Source organism: Halichoerus grypus, chromosome 5, assembly GCF_964656455.1.
Source record: "Halichoerus grypus chromosome 5, mHalGry1.hap1.1, whole genome shotgun sequence".
NCBI lineage: Eukaryota > Metazoa > Chordata > Mammalia > Carnivora > Phocidae > Halichoerus > Halichoerus grypus.
The window spans coordinates 162,890,139-162,904,051 of NC_135716.1; the positions used below are offsets into that span (position 1 = coordinate 162,890,139).

At 50.1% G+C, this 13,913-nt stretch overlaps 1 non-coding gene and 1 pseudogene across 1 annotated transcript; one reads left to right on the plus strand and one right to left on the minus strand.

Annotated features, from left to right (window-relative positions):
• Positions 1–4,268: 4,268 nt before the first annotated feature.
• On the minus strand, positions 4,269–5,337 carry LOC118518481 (epidermal growth factor-like protein 7 pseudogene; annotated as a pseudogene).
• A 4,599-nt stretch (positions 5,338–9,936) lies between these two features.
• Positions 9,937–10,039, plus strand: LOC118518488 (U6 spliceosomal RNA). Its single transcript, XR_004908649.1, has one exon. It is a non-coding gene; the product is annotated as a U6 spliceosomal RNA (small nuclear RNA).
• Positions 10,040–13,913: the final 3,874 nt, after the last annotated feature.

Below are 13,913 nucleotides of genomic sequence, written 5' to 3' on the forward strand. Positions count from 1 at the left end.
GGCTTACAGGGCAATGGGGAGGAGGGCTTCTCGCGTTGAAGTACTGAGCCAGGCAAGGAGCAGTCAGGTCCCCTCCCGGTGCCGGAGCTCCTCCCAGGCAGCCCGGGCCTGTCTATCTTTCTGGCTGAGGGACACACTCCCATGATTTCTTCCTTCTAGGCAGAGCTGAGCTGTGGGCTGTCTTCCCAGACAGCCGCAAGTGCTGGAGGAGAAAATCCTGCCAGAGCAATGCGGAGAGAGAGCAATGGGGAGCTGCACGAGAGCTCGAACCCTGGCTCTGCCACTCATTGGCTGTGCGTCCTTAGTCAAGTCACTTCACCTCTCTGAGTTGGTTCTCTCATCTGCAAAAGAGGATTATTAATAACTACCTCTCAGGTCTGTATAAGGAGTGAATGAAATAATAAACGTAAAGTACCGGGCATAGAAGTAGGTACTCAGTATTGATGTCTTTACCAGTTAACGTGCTCAACTGTAAACAAGAGTCCGCTCTAGAGTGTCTAGCAGGAAAGGGCCAGAGAATCAGTCTGGGAGGCGGTACAGCAAGGGAACATCTCCCCAGAATGCTACTCCATAGAGACGCTAGAGCCCCCCCAGCTGCTAGCACACAGGCAGCCTGGATGCTCTGCAGGCGCCCGTTGCCTTTCGCGGGTTCGTTCCTTTGGGGATCTGGCACGGGAGGAAAGGGGTTATAGGCCTGGCTCCCAGGGCTGGTCTGCATAGGGGAAAACACCAGCAGCCAACACATGTAAAAGCACTATCCACCTGGCATGACTTCAAATGCTTACAAGTCTTGGAGAGAGATACTATTATGATGCCAGTTTCCAGGTTTGGAAACTGAGGCACAGAGAGGTTCTTTTTCCTAACTTACCTGAGATCACACAGCTAGTAAGTAGTGAAACCTGGACCGGCCATGCAGTCTGGCCCCAGAGTCTACGTTCTTAACTACTACCTCTGTTCCTAATATTGTGAACTAGAACTCCGAATGAGGTGCCCTGAGGAATAGTGTTATACGTGATGGGGAGCTTCCATCATAAATACGACTAGATGGATGGAGGAATGGATTTAATTCATTAATTCAACTAGTATTAAGCGCTTCCTAGGTTCTCGGTGATGAGCACTGAACAAGACTAACATGACCTCTGCTTATGAGGAGCCTAGCGCTGTGAGGAAACAAACGAGAAATAGGCAAACACCCAAATAAATAAAACAATCACAAATATGAGAAGAGAGGGGAAGGACGCACAAAGCGTGGTATGAGAAAGAACGACTGGAGCGTTGTTGGGGTTATGAGGACTCTCTCCCGGGCTCCTTCTGTTCCAGCCATACTGGCCTTCGTGCTGCTCTCTGAACCCACCAGGCACACAGAGCTTTTGCCCTGGCTGTTGTTCCTTCTTGGAAAAGACTTCCCCCAGTTATCCACGTGGCTAACTCCCTCAACTCCTTAAGGCTTTACATAAATATCGCCTTCTCGGTGAGGCTTTCCCTGCCACCACTGTTTAACCTTGGACCCCCTCTCCACCCCTCCACACCTCAGCACTCCTTATCCTTACCCTGCTTAGCCTTTATACCTTCTCACAAAACCTACTGTGTTTTCAGTTCGTCTGCTTCCCCTTGTAGAATCTCAGCACTAGGAGAGCAGGGATCCTTGTTCTCTTCACAGAACGGTGTGTGGCACATAGTGTGTGGTGAGTGTAGGTGCTCAAAAATATTTGTTGAATGAATATAAATAACTTCCCCAAGGTCACACGGCTGGGCAGCAGCATGGTTGTGATTTGAATCCAATTTTTTTGGCTCCAAAGCTATAGAATCTTCTTTCTAGGGCTGTTATGAGGCTCAAATGAATTTGCGTGTATCAGCCACTTAGCAGAGTGCCTGGTACAAAGGTTAATGTGCCATAAATGTGAGCTATCATCATCATCACCATTATTATTATTATTGTTGTTGTTGTTGTTGTTGAGCCTCCCCCCATCCTGGGCTCATTTTTCTAAATTCCATAATAGTTAAGTCAGCTTTTTGGGATGGGACTTCGGGCGGACTCTGGCAGACACACTCACATGACCCTCAGGAAAAATGGGGGCATCTATTGCCAGCCCAGGCAGCAGGGAGCCCCGCCCCTTCAGGACCCGATCCTCTATGTGGCCCCACCCACTTAGTAACAGACCTGAAATTGTTCTCCCACAATTACAAACAACACAGACTTCCTGTGTTTTCTGAAAGGGGAAGTCCAGTCAGCAATTTACCTTGAGTCATTTGTTTCGAGAAGGAAGCCTCCGCAATTGGCAGAAGGTAGCAGAAGAAGGAGGACTGCCAGAAAAGGGAAAGGAGACCTGGATTCTAGGAGTGCCCCCACTTCTCAGGGGACTACACTGAACAAGTCTCCTCTCTGGCCTTGATTTTCTCACATGGAAAACGGGGCAATGATTTCACCTCACCTGCTTCTCTGCACAGTACTAGTGTGGATGTGTGTGTGTGTGTGTGTGTGTGTGTGAAGAGCTGGGAATACAAAAGCTCTGTGCCACTGGGAGGGTTCTATAAAATGGATCCTTGGTTTCCTCAGCTGTGAAATATTAGCTTATCTCCTAATCTGGCTTTGAGGGTTAAATTAGATATGCACATCAAGGGCTGTGAAGAAGCTAGGCTCAGGAACAGTGGCTCTTGTTTTTAATCCTCGATGACCTCTCACTTCCTCCCCTCTCCCTTCGGTGATGTCCTGTCCAGTCCCAGCTGTGCTCAGGGCAAAGCCCCTTGTGAGATTGCTTCTAATAGACCCCCTCCCACACCTGTGAGGCCACACATAATTGTTAAAATAGAGGATAGTTTCATTTATATTTTTACTGATTACAAAAATAGTAAGTCCATGGTAAAAAAAATTTTTTTTAAGATTTTATTTATTTATTTATTTATTTATTTATTTATTAGAGAGAGTGCTAGCTGGGGGAGGAGCAGAGTGAGAGGGACAAGCAGACTGGGCTGAGCAGGACCCTGAGATCATGACCTGAGCTGAAATCAAGAGTGGGACACTCAACCAACTGAGCCACCCAGGTGCCCTGTAAACAAACAAACAAATAATAAAATAAATAAAATAAGTAAAAAGAAGAAAATAGAGATTACATGTAACTTTACCCCAGAGATAATCACTATTGATGGTTGGGTGACTTTCCTTCCTGATTTTTTTTTTGAGTAGGCTCCCCAGCATGGAGCCCAGCGTGGGGCTTGAACTCACGACCCTGAGATCAAGACCTGAGCTGAAATCAAGAGTTGGATGCTCAACCGACAGAGCCACCTAGGTGTCCCTTCCTGATTTCTTTTTAATGCATGTGTCCCAGGGTGTTAAATGCAAGTGTCCTGTCACTTTGCCTTTAGAGTAGAGGCAACAAACACCGAGGACCACCCAGGCAGGGCATGCCTAAGGCTGGAGAAACTGGTTCTACCCGCATGAACCCATCACCCACCTCTTGTCATCACGGAGTGTGTGTGTGTTAGGCAGACACAGACAGAGACACAGAGACAGAGGAGAGGCTGCTTGGGAGGGATTTCTTTTGGAGAGGATTGTTGATTATTGTCTGTTCCTACTGCAACAATCCCCTTCACCCAGAGAGGAGGGATGAAGGTGTGTCTCCTCCTCACTTTAGAGCAGGGGGCTTGGAGACAGCTTGGCAAGTTTGAGATGTGCCTCAGGGGTCCATGGGCCAAAGAGAAAGGCAAATCTAAGGCAACAGCCCCTCTTCTCTCCCCCTGGCAGAGAGCTTGTCATGCTGAACTGTGAGTGTCCACTGAGTTGTCTACCTCCCCAACTTGACCTGGAAACTTCTTTCAGACTGTCTGGGTCTTGTATCCCCTGCCCCTGCAGAAGGCCTAGCACTTGGTTGATGCTTGATAAATGTTCTGGTGAATGGAGGAAAGACTGACTAGAAAGCAGAAAGAACAAGGTTTGGGAGCCACCCAGGTCCAAGTTCAAATCCTGCCTCTGCCACTTTCCAGCTGTGTTCTCTTTGGGGAAGTCACATCATCTCTCTAACCTCATTTTCTCACTTGTAAAATGAAATTAATTGAGTATCTGTTCATAATGAAACTGAGCTTTTTCCCTGCCTTGAACCCTCATTTTATTCTGACACAGATCAGAGGTGCCCCCCCAACATGCTGCGCAGCGAGCAGGACCCTCGTACCTTCCCTCAGCCATGGGCCCACTGGCAGGGGTGCAGGGGTGCTAGGCAGCCCAGTGGGCACGGGCTCTCAGTAGCCAGAGCCAGGGACCTGGGCCAGGCCTGTCACAGCTCCTTCTTGCAGGAACAGAACCTCAGCTGCTCCTCTGGGAAGGACATCTACTCACTCAGGGAGTCGATGCTCTCCAGCTGCTGGAAGGAGTGAGCCAGGAGGCTGTCGGGGTCAGGCAGCCTGTACTCCAGGGCCCTCGAGGCCCGGCTGTGCAGTGGGGCCAGCACCAGCTGCAGCTTCTGCTCCAGCGCATCCAGTCTTGACCGAAGCCTCCGCACTCTCCATCCCTGTCGTGGGGTTCGGGGCTACCATGGGAGGCCTTCACTTGGGCAGGCAGAGCACACCATCCGCAGATGGGCTGTGCCCTTCCCGACACTGGCACCAGTACCTACCCGGGGTGTTGACACAGTGCGGGGGACAGGTGCCCCCTCCAGCACTGCATTCGTCCACGTTTGTCTGGCAGGTGTCGCCCTGCCATCCTGCAGGGTGGTGACAGCGGCCTGGCTGTACATCGCTCTGTCCATTCTGGCATGGTGGCTGACATATTGTTGCTCCACAGGCCCTGGGGAGCCTGCTGGTCCTCTTCCAGCCAGGGCAGCAGGCGGAGCGAAGCCCGGTGGAGGCCGGCCCAGGGCTGTGGCAGTAGGCAGTCCTGTAGATGGTGCGGTACGTGCTGCAGGCTTGGTGCCGTCACAGATGGTGCGGGGGGGTTGGGACATCTGCTGCACGGAAGACTCAGCTCGGGGCCCCTGGGAGCCCCGACTGGGCACACCCTGCGGCCAGGCCAGGAGACGTGCTCAGTGCCATCCACTGCCAGCGCCGGAACCACACCAGAAGTGGTTCCCGGGACTCACACACGGCCCGTGTCTGCGGGTGAGGATGGCCTTGTCCTCAGCACAGCCACCCGAGCTGGGAGCACACTGAGACAGGGTTTTTAATGAAATGAGATCAAGCGTTGGCACATAGTAGGTGTTCCAGCAATGACGAACGAATGAAGACACAGTCGTCTTAGCAACTGGCAGGGCCTCCTGAGAATTTCGCGTCTGAGTTGATACAGGGCTGGTACTTCCAGATCCTGGTTTCCTTCCCTGCTCCTTCCTCTGTCCCCACCACCATCATCATCTTTAGCAGCAACAACAGCTGCTGGTTGTATGGCAAGTTACAGAAATTCTATGACTTGGTCTCATGTAAATCCCACGATAGTCCTGAGGTCTGTATTATAATTCCCATTCCACAGATGGAACCGAGGCCTAGAGAGGGTGTATGACTTGCCCGAGGGCACAGAGATCTGAGACTTGAGGGCACTGCTTTTGGCCTTCCTTAGATGAATTGATTTAACATGTACTCAGCAGCCACCGTGTGCATGGTTAAGTGCCAACACGATGACAATTTCTTTTGCGGGGAGCGATCGGCTGGAGAGCAGGTCCAGTCCACTTTTTCTATCTCTGTGACTTTGGGCAAGTCCCTTCACTTCTCTGGGCCTTAATTTCTTCATCTGTAAAATGGGCACTATGATGATAGTCTCGTAGGAGAGAGTATGACCCTCTCACGCAATCACTGCGGGGAAAACAGAGACAATGTATTTACGTAGCATAGTGGTTGGCACAAGCAAGCACTCAGTAAATTGTAGCTGGTTCTTCATTGTCACCTAGATGTCAGCCAGGGGCCTCCTGACCCCTTGATATCTTCACAGGATGAGCTCAAGTAACCACTACAAAGCCCTCTCCAAGATTATTGCAAATTCCTGGGCGATTTGATTTCTCCCGATCTAGCTCTGGCTTCAGCCTATACTCTCTTTGGTCAACACTATACCAAAATAGATGTAAAACTTGGCCCCTTCTACTAGTTCCACAAACACCCCAGTCAAGGCAGCCTCAGTGAGTATTGGAGACTTTTTTTTTTTAAGGTTTCCAGGTATGGGAGACAGAGAAGGGGATCACATCATAGCTACAAAAAAACCCTCATGGTGAACTAAGAGTAACCTGGTTCCCAAGATGGCCTCAGCCCGCTCTTCTGCTTCCCTCCCCATTGTCCTCAGACCCTCAGCCTTGGGACAGTTGCCATAGTTTGGCTATTGTTTCCAATTCTCTCTTCCTAAGGAGCTCTCCAATTTCCATTCCAGGCATTACCCCACTGTGTGAAGCCTTAGAGGTTGGGGGTGGGGGGCGGGGTGGTGGTGGTGTGCTTCTCCTCCTATCTCCCCCTCACCCACCCACCCCACCCCCACAAGTAAAACTCTGCAGAGTGCTTCTCAGGCCTTCAGGAAGTCCCCACAAGGATGGGAAGAAATGTTTGCTATCATTCACGGTAGTTGATGCTGGTGGGTGGGGGACCCTGCCTGGCTGCTGGCTGCCACAGGGCTCTCCCATACTCCCCACCCTTGGTTCCTGCCCATTTCCCAAACCCAGTCCTCCAGTTTCCGGTAGATTCTCTTGGGCGCTCGGTAGCTTAAAACATCCCGTGTCGTTTTAGGAACAAATTCAAATCCTAGTCCACTTCCTTGTTGCCTCCACAGCAGCTGCCTCTCAGAGCTTCAAGAGCAAACCTTCACTTTCAACAGTTTTTCAAAGTATTTTTCCAACGAAAGCCATTCTCTTCCCTAGGACAGGAAGTCACGCGCTGAGGATCTACAAGCCGTATCTGGTCCACAGGGATTTTTTTTTAAAAAATCAAATGAACATTTAAAAATTGAGAGATTACACATGAAAATCTGGATTTGTGCCTTTTCTTGTAAACTCATAATATCTGGCATCCTAGGACTCACATTTCCCCTCAAGGAGCATGTTGGCCTGAATGGAGAGCAGGGTCCCTACCCTTTAGACAGGTTTCTCTTATGCTCTCACCCACTGGCCTTATTTCTCCTGCTTGATCCCTGTAGGCTTTCTTTGTGACCTTTGCTAAAGGGCATTTCGGGACCGGTTTCCGCCCTCCACTGCATTATTGCAATCAGATTGGGTCCATGAATTTGCTGGGTTCGCAAAGGGCACCGTAGGCAGAAGATACAGCAAAGTGGTCACTTAAGCACGCGAGCGGTGACTGTTCCTGGAAGGGCAAAGGGTCCGGAGGGACTGGGTCTCTGGTGCGAGGGGGCGGTGGGGCTGGAAAGGGTTAACCTGGGGCTTGGTTCTGAACGGCCTTAACGCTCTCTTACAGGACACTGGGAGCCAGTACGGGGTTGAAAGCAGGGCCACAGCATGAGGTGTGCGTATGACAAAAGAAGCTGGGAAGCTCGTGGGCAGGATGGATTGAAACCCTCCCATCCCCCCCCCTCCCCCCCCCGCCCCGCTATCCCCGCAGCAAGCCCAGCGAGAAGCTGAGGCAGTGGTCCAGGAGGGCCAGGGATGCTGCGGCCAGGCTCGTGGCAGCGGCGGTGGGAACGGCTCGGAGGATGGCAAGGGAGGGAGTCCAGAGACTGGGTTGCCCAGGAATGGATACGCTTGACCTTGACGGAAGACACTGCGGGCGCTGCGGCGGCAAAGCGCTCGCCTCCCCCCTTTCCGCACCCCCGCGCCGCAGCAGACTGCGTCGGAATCCCGGCACCTCGCCTCTGCGCCCTCCCGCGCCGCTGCGGTACGCGAGGGGCGGGGGCGGCAGGGTGGCGGGGATGCCCGTCTTCCCTGGAAGGCCGGAGAAGGGGGCGGGGAAGGAGGCCGGTCACGTGGCGCCGCCACCAGGCGCAGCCGGATTGGCGGTCCCGCAGCCGATCCTGCCCGGCTGCTCGGGTTTCCAGGCAGGCAGCAGCCCCTCCCGCGTTCCCGCTTGCAGGGGATGCTCTGGCCCAGCGCAGAACAGGGTAGGGCGGGGGCCGCACTCTCCCTGCCCTGTTAAACGCTGCCAGGTCCCTGGCTTCGCGCCGCGATCCTCACTGCAGCTTGGGAGGTCTGATTATTGTCTCCGTGAACACATCCCTTCTCTGCTTCTCTTCTGCCTTCTCCCATCTGTCCCTCTTCCTACTGTGCTACCTGAAGGCCAGCTTTGTTAGGACTGGCTGAAGCAGGTTTCTGTTACTCGCCAAGATCTTGTAGCTTTGGGCAAATCAGTTAACCTGCCTGGAGGTGGGGAAGATTCAAATAGATATCTCACAGACACCTCAAGCACCACACATCCAAACCAACCACAGTTTCTCCCCAAACTGTTTCTTCTTTGTGTCCCCATCTCTGTTTTAAGCAAAAACCTGATAGCCATGTCCACCTTGGTGTCCCCCATCAAATCTATGACCGAAACCTATCAAATTCACCTCCAAAATAGTTCTTAAACCTCAATATCCAGTATTTTCCCTTAGCATTTACCCCAATTTGTACCTGTATGTTTATCTGTGATCTTTTTTGTACAGTAAGCTCCATGAGAACAAGGACCTTGTCTTCTTGCTCATCATTGTATCACCAACACAGTACCAGCACACAGTAGGTGTTTGATACAATTTTATTAAATGAATAGATGCATGGCTAGTCCTGTGCTAGGTACTAGGTGTGGAGGTGGACACAGATTTTAAGATGAGACACACAGTTCTATCCTCATGAAGTCACCTATGTAACAAACATGCACCGAGGCCTTCTAGGCTAGCCCCTCAGCAGGACCGGTGCACAAGATGAACAAGACACCTTCTCTCCCTTCCTCCTTCATCTGGAGGGACCACACATGACAATAAGACAATAAGACTCTGGCGTTGGAAGGGTCAGGTGTAGTGGTATATAATGACCTCTAGAGTCAGAAGAGTCCAGGGCTTAGAATCTAATGATCTGGCTTCCCAGGCCAGCTTTGCCTACTTCTGGCTGTGTGACCACAAGTCTCTTCTCTCTCTGAAGCTCCATCCTTTCATCTTAAAAAATGGGAAATAACAGTACTGTCTAAAAGGGCTGAGAGATACGAACAAGGTAAATGGAAACACTAAGTGCCAGGTTTTTGTTTTTTTTTTTAAAGATTTTATTTATTTATTTCAGAGAGAGAATGAGATAGAGAGAGCATGAGAGGGGGGAGGGTCAGAGGGCGAAGCAGACTCCCCGCCAAGCAGGGAGCCCGATGTGGGACTCGATCCCGGGACTCCAGGATCATGACCTGAGCCGAAGGCAGACGCTTAACGACTGAGCCACCCAGGCGCCCTAAGTGCCAGGTTTTACAGCAATGCGGGGTGTAGGTGGCTGACCATGCCTCCTCCTTAGCCTGGAAGAGACCGGCTGACACCCGCTGAACCAGGGCAATTAATCACAGCATTCCCTTTCATTCTCAGAAGGGTCCTGGGTTTGCACCATAAATTATGTGGTCATCCTAGCAATAAGTGTGACACTAGAGTTATCTCCACTGTGCCCTGGAGACACAAAGGTGGGAGGGTGGCGGGGCTGACTGGAGGAAGAGATGCTGTGACCATGGAAATGAGTCTGGAAGTATGCATGTGATTACACCAAATGAAGAGAGATAGGAAAGGCATGACAGGCAGAGGGACCAGCATTTGCAAAGGAAACAAAACTTGGTAATTTGGGGCATGTTTAGATAACATCAAGAAGGCCCAATGGCGCTCTCTTTGGCAGCACATACACTAAAAATAGAATGATACAGGGGCACCTGGGTGGCTCAGTTTGTTGAGCATCTGCCTTCGGCTCGGGTCATGATCCCGGGACCCTGGGATCGAGTCCCGTGTCGGGCTCCCTGCTCAGCGGGGAGCCTGCTTCTCTCTCTGCCTGCCTATTTGTGATCTCTCTCTCTATCAAATAAATAAATAAATAAAATCTTAAAAAAATGAAAAAATAAAAATGGAACGATACAGAGAAGATTAGCATGCCCCCTATGCAAAGATGACATGCAAACCTGTGAAGTGTCCCATATTTTTAAGGGGCACCTGGCTGGCTCAGTTAGTAGAGCATGTGACTTTTGATCTCGGGGTCATGAATTCGAGCCCCACGTTGGGTGTAGAGATAACTTAAAAAAAAAAAGGCCAAATGGGTCTATTCTAAGAGGCATGGAAGGAGATGGGACTGGCAATGGGAACTGTAGAAGGGATTGACATGAGCTGGTGGCTTCACAAAAGAGACCAATGGAGGAATTGGGGCCAAAGTCCAGGCAAGAGAAATAATGAGGCCTGTAGCCAGGTAAGGTTCTCTAAGCACTTTAGAAGTAAACTGGACTTGGATGTGGGGGTTGGAGGACAGGTCGGGGCAGGAGAACTTCCAGGTGAATGGGGAGGTCATTCACTGAAGCAGGTGGGGAGAAGGGAGGGCCAAGAAACCTGGAGACAGGAGGTGACCCAGGTTGGACTTGTGGCATTCACCACTCTTGACCCAGAGACTGTCTCATCTCTCTGATGAGGAAGCTAGGAGGCGTGAGCTGGGGATTGCTGTTGGGCACAGTTCCAGCCTGGAGAGGCAAGTGGTCTGAAAACATCAAAGTAGGGAGAAGATTGTTTCATAGGTACAGGGTTTCAATCTGAGAGATAAAAAAGTTCTGGAGAGGGCGCCTGGGTGGCTCAGTTGGTTAAGCGACTGCCTTCGGCTCAGGTCATGATCCTGGAGTCTCTGGATCGAGTCCCGCATCGGGCTCCCTGCTCAGCAGGGAGTCTGCTTCTCCCTCTGACCCTCCTCCCTCTCATGCTCTCTGTCTCTCATTCTCTCTCTCTCAAATAAATAAATAAAATCTTTAAAAAAAAAAAAAAGTTCTGGAGATGGATGGTGGTCAAAGTTGCACAAACAATGTGAATATAATTAATGTCACTGAATCCTACACTTAAAATTGGTTACAGTGGTATTTCATGTAATGTACACTTTACCACAATTCAAAGAAGAGGGAGGAGGAGAAGGTGGAGGAAGAGTTGCCGGCAGACAAGCAAAGTTGAAAGCTGGAGGAGGGCAGGTAGCTCCCGGGTGTGGTTGGTCCTTGGGCCCAGTTGCTGTAGTACTTGTCTCAAAGAGTTGCATGAGCCAAGAAACGTACTCTTTTGGCATAGGTTAGTTCACGTTGGGCTTCTTTTCCTTGCATCTGATGGAGTCCTAACACAGAAACTTTCCATTCTCTCTTCTCTCTCACATCCTTTCAGACATTCTCTACTCCTGTCACACCCTACTGCCCACATTTCCTCAGACCAATCCTGTGCCTCTCCTCCAGGCTCCCTCTGCCCTTTCCCCTACTTTCGAGTGTCAACTCCTACTCATCCTTGGAGACCCAGCTCAAAGGGCTCTTCCTCGGAAAAAGCCATTCCTGACCACAAGGCTTACCATGCCTTCCTCTATATATGCCTTCCTTTTTGTACATGTCTTTGTCACCTAGTATCCCAGTGACCTGCTTTCTTGTCTGTAACCCTCATCAGGCTACGTTGTTCATCTCCATGACCCTCGCGCCTGACAAACAGCCTAGCACAAAGTATCCTAAATGTTTACTGAACGGGTGAATAGATGAGTAAGAATCCTTCTTTCTCTCATTCCATCTCCCTGAGTCACTACTCGGTTTCTACCAAGTGGGGACATAGAAAAAAAACAAAACAAAACGTGGGAGGAATTACTTTAGTCCCTCAATTCAAGGGTGAATGGATCCAGAAGGGAAGAAAACCCAGTAGAAATGGGGCCATTGCAAAGTTCAATGGCATTTATGAGAGGTCAGCTTTCTGCCAAAGTCACTGATGGTGGCAGCTTTGAGCTGAGGCAGTTTGGGTGCCAATGCCAAGACAAGCGAACATTCAGTGTGCTGAGCTTTGCAGCAAGCTTGGATCCTGACAGCTGCCCCGGGAGAAGCACCTAAAAGCCATCTGGGTCTGCCGGGAATCAGGGGATCCCCATCTCCTTCAACACAATCTGACCCAAGGAACAAGGCAGCCCTCTCCCCCACCCTTTGTCTCCCCACCACAGGCACACACCTCCTCGAAGGGGGCCCTGCAGCTGATCAGGACATTTGGCACTAAGGACAGAATAAAAAATAACTACAGGGAACCGTGGCTTTGATAATACTGCGTACTTACTAGTCCATGGCTCCCCCCTACAATTCCCAGCCTCCCTTGCACTTAGATTCGGCTCGTGTGACAAGTTCCATTTCCAGGCTGGAGTATTTAACTGCCAGTGCACAACCCTCCAGCAATCTTTCCCTCATTGAGGCAATCCTGAAAGCCTTGTGTGCAGGTTGTGGAGGCGAGGATGGAAAAGCCTGGATCTCTGAGTTATCCAATGGAGTAGAGGATATGTATCTCGGAAAGTGCCTTGACCCATATCAGGCATTGCTTGAGTGAGAAAAAATAGACCATTGTTAGGTTAAGCCATTGAGCTTTTGGGTTGTTTGTTACCGTAGCAAAGCCTAGCCTATTCTGACCAATATATAGAAATTGTTTTAGTCATCCAGTATCAAACCTCCTTATTTGAAGAGAACCTTCCCCCTCCTTATGGTTTTTGCCAAATCCAGTGGTCGCTTCTCTATTCTTTCCTGATTTCTCAGCAGCATTTGTCACAACTGACCACTCCCCGCTGGAAACATTTTACCATGGCTTCTGTGACATCACACCTGCCTGGTTTTTCTCCTCTGACAGCCCCTGTTTCTTAGCTTCCTTTGCTGGCTCCTCTTCCACTGTTTTACCTCAAAAGTTTGAAGTTTCTCAGGGCTTATTCCTGGGGACCTTTCTCATGGTTTTACATGCCACCCATGAGAAAGACAGCTGGTACCTTCCATTATTCACTCTACCCCTCTCTATTAATCACAGAGCCCCTATTTTTAGCGGGGCACATTGTGTCCAGTTAAAAGACTACATTTCTCAATATAGCCATGGGACTAGTTTTGGCCAATGAGATGTAAGCAAAAATGTGTGGGACTTCCAATGCAGCATCTTAAAAAGAAAGGGTGCACTTTTCCCCCTTTCTCCTCTCTACTTCCAAAGGTGGAACATAATGAGGTGAACTTAAGATTGAAAAGCCAGTGCTGAGTGTAGCAGAGCAGCCCTGGACTGCCTACCCCTGGACTTCTTTTTTTGAAGAGAGAAATAAATCACCGGATGCCTGGGTGGCTCAGTCGGTTAAGCGTCTGCCTTCAGCCAGGGTCATGATCCCAGGGTCCTGGGATCGAGCCCTGCAACCGCTTCCTCTGCTTGTGCTCTCCTCTCTCTCTCTCTGTCAAATAAATAAAATCTTTTAAAATAAATCAATATATTTCTATTGTAAGTTATTTTTTTTTCTTTGGTTGTGTGCAACTGAACCTAACCCTAACGGACCATTTCTGTTGCTGTCGTAGTTGCGTGTTTCCTCCCATCAGGAAGGCTGCCGAGAGCACAAGAGAGACACTTACAGGGGGAAAAAAGGTGCTAGGCCTCCTTCCACAAACTGTAAATAACCAAGCTACCCGGAGGATAGAGTGGGAGGTGCGCCTAGCAATACAGTTTATTAGCTCACAGAGAGCACTGAATGCTAGATTAAGGAATTCGGGCTTTATTCTGTAAATCCTTTGCAGATAGGGGACCCTGTCTGTCTTATCTAGTAATGCCTCCACTTTGTAGATGCTTAACGAATGACTATATTCTTTATTAATTAATGCTGTTAACAAAAGAAGTGTCGGAAGGTGGACCAGTTGGGAATCACCATGGGATCTATCCTTGCCCATGTTTTACAGATGAAGTAACCTCAGTATCATTTGCTGTAAGGGGCAATCATCCTATCCGTGAGCAAAGGCAAACCGAAAACTCCACCTTGGGGATGAAAGCGGTCGGGGTGACGGAATTGGGGGAAGGGGGCCAAGAAGAG